This window comes from Littorina saxatilis, linkage group LG7 (assembly GCF_037325665.1).
Source record: "Littorina saxatilis isolate snail1 linkage group LG7, US_GU_Lsax_2.0, whole genome shotgun sequence".
Taxonomy (NCBI): Eukaryota; Metazoa; Mollusca; class Gastropoda; order Littorinimorpha; family Littorinidae; genus Littorina; species Littorina saxatilis.
Window position 1 is genome coordinate 42,223,429 of NC_090251.1, and position 7,500 is coordinate 42,230,928.

Here is a 7,500-nt window from a genome sequence, read left to right on the forward strand (position 1 = left end):
CTGGCAATGGGGGACACAAAACGAAAATACGGTTAACAAATCCCAGCACTATGAAAAATTGCTACTAATTAATTTTATAAATTCCAAGAGTTTCGTCAACAATTTCTTATTTCTTGATACAAACAGTTTTTTGTATTTAAGTGAATTTGGTTTTTTCCAGTAGAATGGTGGAATAAGTTCTGCTCTTTTTTCATTGAAAAAGTCACAAACAAACAAATAATGATACTCATCTCCTATATCTTCTGATGTACATTTTCTGCAAATGCGATTCGCTCTAGGTATATTAAGGTATCTTTCTTTCTGTACTGGCAGGTTGTTATTTGTAGTTCTAAATTTCATGAGTGTAACGACTTTTTGGAACGACAAGGATTTAATGTAGTCTTCACACACAAAACTATCTTTAAACATTCTATAATTACAAAAAATGTCTTTTGTATCCATTTCTGAGAACCAATTGTGAATATACTGGTCATATAAACACCGCTTTACTTTTTCTTTAAACCAAGTAGATGTATATTGAGAAACAAATTCTTGTTGTATCCAAAACCCAGAAAGACCTATATCACTTAACGTTTTTTCTATGCATGACAGATAGTCAGAAGTAAACATCTTTTGCGAATATAGTCTATAGGTAAATCTGTAAGCAACACTTGAAAATTTATTTTTGTTAACTGGGTCAATTAGTTTATACCAATAACAGAGCATTCTACATTTCATATTGACATCTAAGGGATATTTTCCAAGTTCGCCAAAAACCATTGCATTAGGGGTGGATTTTCTTAGTTTGAAAACTATCTTATAAAAACGCAACTGAAGCTTCGTAGCTAAATCGCAAGAACCTGAACCCCAAATTTCACAGCCATATAGTAAAATCGGAACAATCATTTTGTCAAATAGATCAATCTGTATATCCACGGGCAATGAGAGTTGTCTACATGTGCGAAGAAGAGCAAACATAGCCCTTGACGCACGGTCATACAAATTTTTTTGTGCTACCGAAAATTTATTATTATAATTAATCTGTAACCCTAAGTACATCACATCAAGGACTACCTCAACTGGCTTATCATCATACGTAAATTTAGGTATAATTCTTATTTTACCCCTTGAAAAAACAATGACTTTCGTTTTTTTAACATTAATATTCAGTTTCCATTTCAAACAGTATGCATTCATTTTATCTAAGCATTCTTGCAATTTCGTTTCAGACTCAGCACAAATCACAGTGTCATCAGCGTACAATAATACAAACAGTTGAAACATTACATTCACATCAGCATCATCCATACCAAGAGAAACAGCTTCTCTAGAGAGAGAAGTCAATCCATCACTAGTTTCCCCTAAATACGGCTTTAGGTCATTTAAAAACAAAGCAAAAAACAAGGGAGACAAATTTTCTCCTTGTCTGACCCCACAAATGCTAGGAAAATAACCAGAACATTCACCTTTAACTTTAATACATGATTTTGCTTTATCATACATATTTTTAACAGTTTTCAAAAAATTTCCATTAACATCAAAGCTAACTAATTTCTCCCATAAAAGTGCTCGCCGAACTTTATCGAACGCTTTCTCATAGTCGACAAATGCACAATACAAACGCTTTTTCTTTTGGAGAAAAAAATTTATAACACAATGCAGAGTAAAGATATGATCTAATGTTGAAAAACCAGCACGAAATCCTGTCTGTTCTTGACCTAACTTATCATTAAGTTCCAAGAAAGTCGATAATCTGGTATTTAAAATCGCAGTGAATAGTTTACCAAAGCAGCTAAGTATTGTTATTCCTCTATAATTAGTTGGGTCTGTTTGGGAACCCTTATTTTTATACAGCGGGATAATTTCGCCAATGGACCACTGAGTAGGAACATTACCAGACTGTAACACAACATTAAACAACTTAACAACAATATCAGTCATCCCATCGTTAAAGGCTTTCAAATACTCATTAATAACTTTATCTTGACCACACGCTTTGTTGTTTTTCAATTTTTTTACACATTTTATAAATTCCTCTTTTGTAATGGGTGCATTCAGAACTTCATTATTTACACTATTATCACCAAACAGATCTCTTTCTTCATCCACATCATCTTCGTCACATTCCTGTAACTTTGTAAAGTGTTCTAAAAAAGCTGAGCAAGAAGGAAACTTAGTACTTTTGTTATTATTCTTATTCTTATTTAGCTCATTCCAATACGCCTTTGGATCGCAAGTTTTCATTTTTCTTAGTTTCTTCACAAATTCTTTATGATACAACTTACATTCTTTTTTTATTGTTGTTTTATAGTCCTTAAAGGCATTCTTCTTTTCATGCTCAGAAAAAATATTTCTAAAACGCTTAACTTTGTTTTTTGCACATACAAATATTTTCCTTTTTTCTTTACAAACTGCATTGAACCAAGGCTGGTGTGGTTTTCGTTTCTTACTATTTACTTGTTTTATCTTATTCTTTTTCTTAATTACTCCAATTTTTTCCGCAGAACGCTTTAGAATGTCACATATATTAGTAGTTACATTATCAATGTCCTCTGCAGACACATTAATAACAGAGCTCAACATGTTTGTTAATTGAATATCTATATCACTAATATCAGTTTCCTCTAAAGAGCTTGTGAAAGCTAACTTACTCCCTTCATTCCAATTTGGTTTTGTGTATTCAACTTTATTTTCGATATGCTCTAAGTTCTCATTTGGATTTCTCATGTCATTCACGCAATCAATACTTTCATCGTTTCTATCAGACTCATCGCGCCTAAAGAAAGATAGGGCGAGCGGGCAATGAACGTCCGAGTACATTTCACAAAAATCCAAAACAGCAAAAGTTTCAACTTTAACAAATAAATTGCTTGACAGAATACAATAGTCAACAACACTTTTATCTTTACAAGTACATCTGCCAAGGTTAGCATCATCACCAGCTCTACCGTTAGCAATTATTAAACCAGTTGTCCTACAGAAGTCAATTAACTTAAATCCAAAGTTGTTTGTTCTATTATCTTGTGAAACACGCTCACCAATATCCGTGATATCAAAGCCATTATCTACAACACCTTCTACATACTTATCATCATCGGACAAAATTTCATTCAAATTCCCAGTGCGAGAGTTGAAATCCCCTAAAAAACACACATAGTCGTTTTCCACACCAAAGTTTATGTATGCTTCCTCTAGTTCACTATAGACATCTTTATTTAGATAAGGCGAGCCTTCAGGAGGAATATATACAGCGCAAAAGAGTGTGTCACGACCAAGCACTTTCTTTCCCAACTTAAAAAATAGGGCATTCTCACACAGTTCAATATCCAAAAATCTATACCACATCTTTACGTCTTCCGTTATCTTATGAGAAAGCTTTCTTTCTTCAAAAACAGTGATACTATCTGCGAAGCATTCACGTATAAGAACTAAGATACCTCCTGATTTTCTTCTAAATTTACCTCTATTTTTATAGAATGCTACATAACCTGGCACGTCAACCTTGTCTACGTCATCTAGCTTGCTTTCACTAAGACAAATTACATCATATTTCACAATGAATTCTACAAAATCAGGAAATTTCAATTTTGATATAACTCCACATACGTTCAGCGATAAACAGGAAAGAACATTATTTTTACTACTAAGTAAATCCACACTATCACCCAAGGCATCACTTCCAGACATATCACTACCATATGCGTCGAACGTATCTACCACGTCAACGCTACCCATACTAACATCATCATCACATCTATGCTCATTGTCAACATGCACATCAGACACATCCTCAGTACCAAGCAAAACATCACATCTAATTTCATTATCCACATGCACATCAGACACATCATCAGCACCAAGCAAAACATCACATCTATTTTCATTATCAACATGCACATCAGACACATCTTCAGTACCAAGCAAAACATCATCACATCTAATTTCATTATCCACATGCACATCAGACACATCATCAACAACAAGCAAAACATCATCATCACATCTATTTTCATTATCCACATGCACATCAGACAAATCATCAGCACCATCAACACCAAGTGACACATCAACATTCACCTTTCTCTCTCTACCTTCATCCTCACCGCACATAGACTTCTCTCCACCTCCCTCTTCATCACCACCAACGCGCAAGGTCCTATCTCCACCTCCCTCTTCATCATCACCACCATCGCACAAAATATTATCGCCACCTCCCTCTTCATCACCACCGCCATCGCGCACAGTCCTATCTCCACCTCCCTCTTCATCATCACAACACAAAGTCCTCTCTCCACCTCCCTCTTCATCATCACCACTCAAAGTCCTCTCTCCACCTCCCTCTTCATCATCACCGCCATCGCGCACATTCCTATCTCCACCTCCCTCTTCATCATCACAACACAAAGTCCTCTCTCCGCCTCCCTCTTCATCATCACCACTCAAAGTCCTCTCTCCACCTCCCTCTTCATCATCACCGCCATCGCGCACAGTCCTATCTCCACCTCCCTCTTCATCATCACAACACAGAGTCCTACCTCCACCTCCCTCTTCATCATCACCACGCACATTCCTGTCTCCACCTCCCTCTTCATCAACAGCGCGCTCAGTCCTTAGTCCGACTCTCACTTTCTCGCCACCACCACTATTCGTTACACTGCCACCACCTCCCTCATCTCCACCATCACTCACGACAATGCCCCCTGGGCACCCCTAGCGGCGAGGGGAAGGACTCCCCCCACCCACAGGCAGTGGCTGCTCGATGAGGTGGGTTAAACCAAGGGCGGCATAATCCACCCCGGTCACACCCAACTTGAAGAGATCGTCGGGGGTTTCCACTGCGACTGGCCTTTGACGCTCACCCCCGGACTGGGACTTGAGGGAACAGTAGATCTTGCCTTCGAAGGTCCACGCCTTCTCCACCTTCTCCAGTCTCTTGACGTAGCCGAGGAGTCTTGCCCGTAGTGGCGTGACGTCATCGTTGATGAAGACTCTTTTGAAGTTATCTTTTGACTGCAGGCTCTTCTTCTTTGCCATCACTTCATTGCGTTTCCTCCTGGAGACAAATTTCACGAGGATTGGCCGAGGACCTTTATTCCCCTTGCCTACTCTGTGAACTGCAGCGATGTCGTCAGGCTTGACCTCCACACCCGCTTCTTTGAACACGTGTGTCACCTTCCTCTCCACCTCCTCCGCACTCTCACTGTCCGACTGTGACACACCGAACACACGAACACTCTCCCTTCTAGAATACTGCTGAAGTTTATCATTTTCGTAAGTGAGATGACGTACTGCAGCAAACAAGCGCTCTTCTCGCACCGATGGTGCCGTAGACACAGCTGCTGCCACTCTCTCCTCCACTTCCTTCACTACCCCTTTCATGACCTCTCCCACTGCCACCGAAATGGCAGTTGCCAGAGCTGGAATGAGTTTCAATATAGGGTCGTCACTTTGACCCTCGGCTGGCTTGAAAATCGAGAGTGCGTCAGTAACGCGAGAAATAATATTCTCGTGCAACGAAGAAGCGTCAATAGACATGTTAGAAACTGCAGCTTGAGACTCTTGGTTATCTGAACAATCTTGATCACACAAATCAATCGCTTCACTCCTTGCCTTCTTAGGATCTTTCTTTCCAGAGAACGGTGAAAATAAAGCTCGTTTGGCTCTAGTGAACCCAGACGCCATATTCACAGCCAGACTGCATAACCGTCCTTAGGCCTATCATTCTTGTCAACACGCACACCCCGTGTAACACAAGCAGCCTATCATACACACAGTGCAGCAGACCGCTGAACTGTAGCAAAACAACTCAGTGATAGAAGGCAGTTGAACCGGTATCCAAAATGTCAAACAACGACGAATAAATGCACACAGACAGTCAATAAGCTTTTGCTAGAATGTTCACATTACCTTTAGCACCACGTTTTCAAACTATCACGCACTGGAATTGTCAATTTTAGTCCATTTTTGAGAAATAATCCCTCTGCTCAGAAATCACGTCTTCCATCCTCAAGGGACAGCACTCACTCACCGTAGCTGGCTTATCTAACTCAATTATATTAGCGGTTGTCACACGAGCGTGGGATTAACACCGTCTCTAAGTCTGCACATAAAGTTGACCCGTGTCCGTCCTCGCCTGGATTCGAACCCGTGCCCCTAGAGGATCACAAGTCCAGTGCTCTATATCTTACGCGAGCAGGAATTTTAGCTTTAACATAATAGTCATAGATGATTTCGCGCAAGAGTATTCCTACAGCGATTGAAATAATCTCTTCCCGCGTACTCGATGGTGTTCCCCACCGCAAATATGTTCATGATTGTACATGTAATACATTTTTTTTATTTTTTTTATTTTTTTTTTATTTTTCATTACTTTATTGTCCCATCGCTGGGAAATTCGGGTCGCTTCCTCCCAATGGAAAGCTAGCAGCAACGGGGTCGCGCTACCCAGGTGTCTGCGTGTTTAGGTGTATTCAGCCACCTGCACTTATGGCAGAATAACCAAAGTATTTTACGTGCCATTGTGGTGACACGGGGGTGGGGCATGGCTTCCGTCTCTGGGTCTGCACATAAAGTTGACCCGTGTCCGTCCCGGCCCGAATTCGAACCTGCGACCTTCTGATCACAAGTTCAGTGCTCTAACAACTGAGCTACCTAGCCCCCTTGGCACAATGACACACAAAATCAATATCCTGACTATGAGCATGTTTCTTTTGTTTTCATACAGCTTTCATACTTACAAAAAATGTATTTGGTATTGTTTTGTTTTATTTAAAGATGCTAACTTCTTGAGAAGAAATCTCCGTCTTTGCAGAAAAGGCTTTTTGTGCACGAAAGGAACTCATTTGTAAATAAAAACACAATGCTAAGTTCGTCTGCAGCACGTGCCTTACATTTTGTCTAAAATTCTTAAGTAGCAGACTAGTTAGTCACAGCGTAACGATTGGATGATTTTCACATCAAAGAGTAGCATCCGAAAATGTAGCGTTGTCCTTAACTGTCAATGATATTATCGACTTTCACCCAAGTAGTAATACCACTAAGCGTGCGAATGCGCACTCGCTTTGCTGCCCATGTCAGTGTATGTTGTAACCGCCTTTATGTCGGTTTCATTGGATTTTGAATGGTGTCTGGGGGCAAATCGTTAATTTTGTTGACTTTGGTTAGGGATGCTCGCATTGTGTGGTGTTGAACAGATAACGATCGAATCAGCTTTTGTGGCGTTCTAGTTCAATGTAGTCTTGTTTCAAAGCTGTTCTGGAAAGTTCGCTCATCATTTCGATTTCACAACCTGAACACAAAAATCACCACTACTCGTATAATCGTATGGCTTGTGGTTGTTCAGTTCTAAATATGTTTAATTCGTATTGCATCAGTTGATAATTGATTAGATCACTGCTTAAACCAGCGTCGGAATTATTCTCTTTCGCCAATTTTTTAAAATTTGAAAATCCTTCTTCGGTCTAGTTTTGAAATGTATACATCTTGTTTGACTGGTTTTTCATTACAGTTAAGGCATCTCCC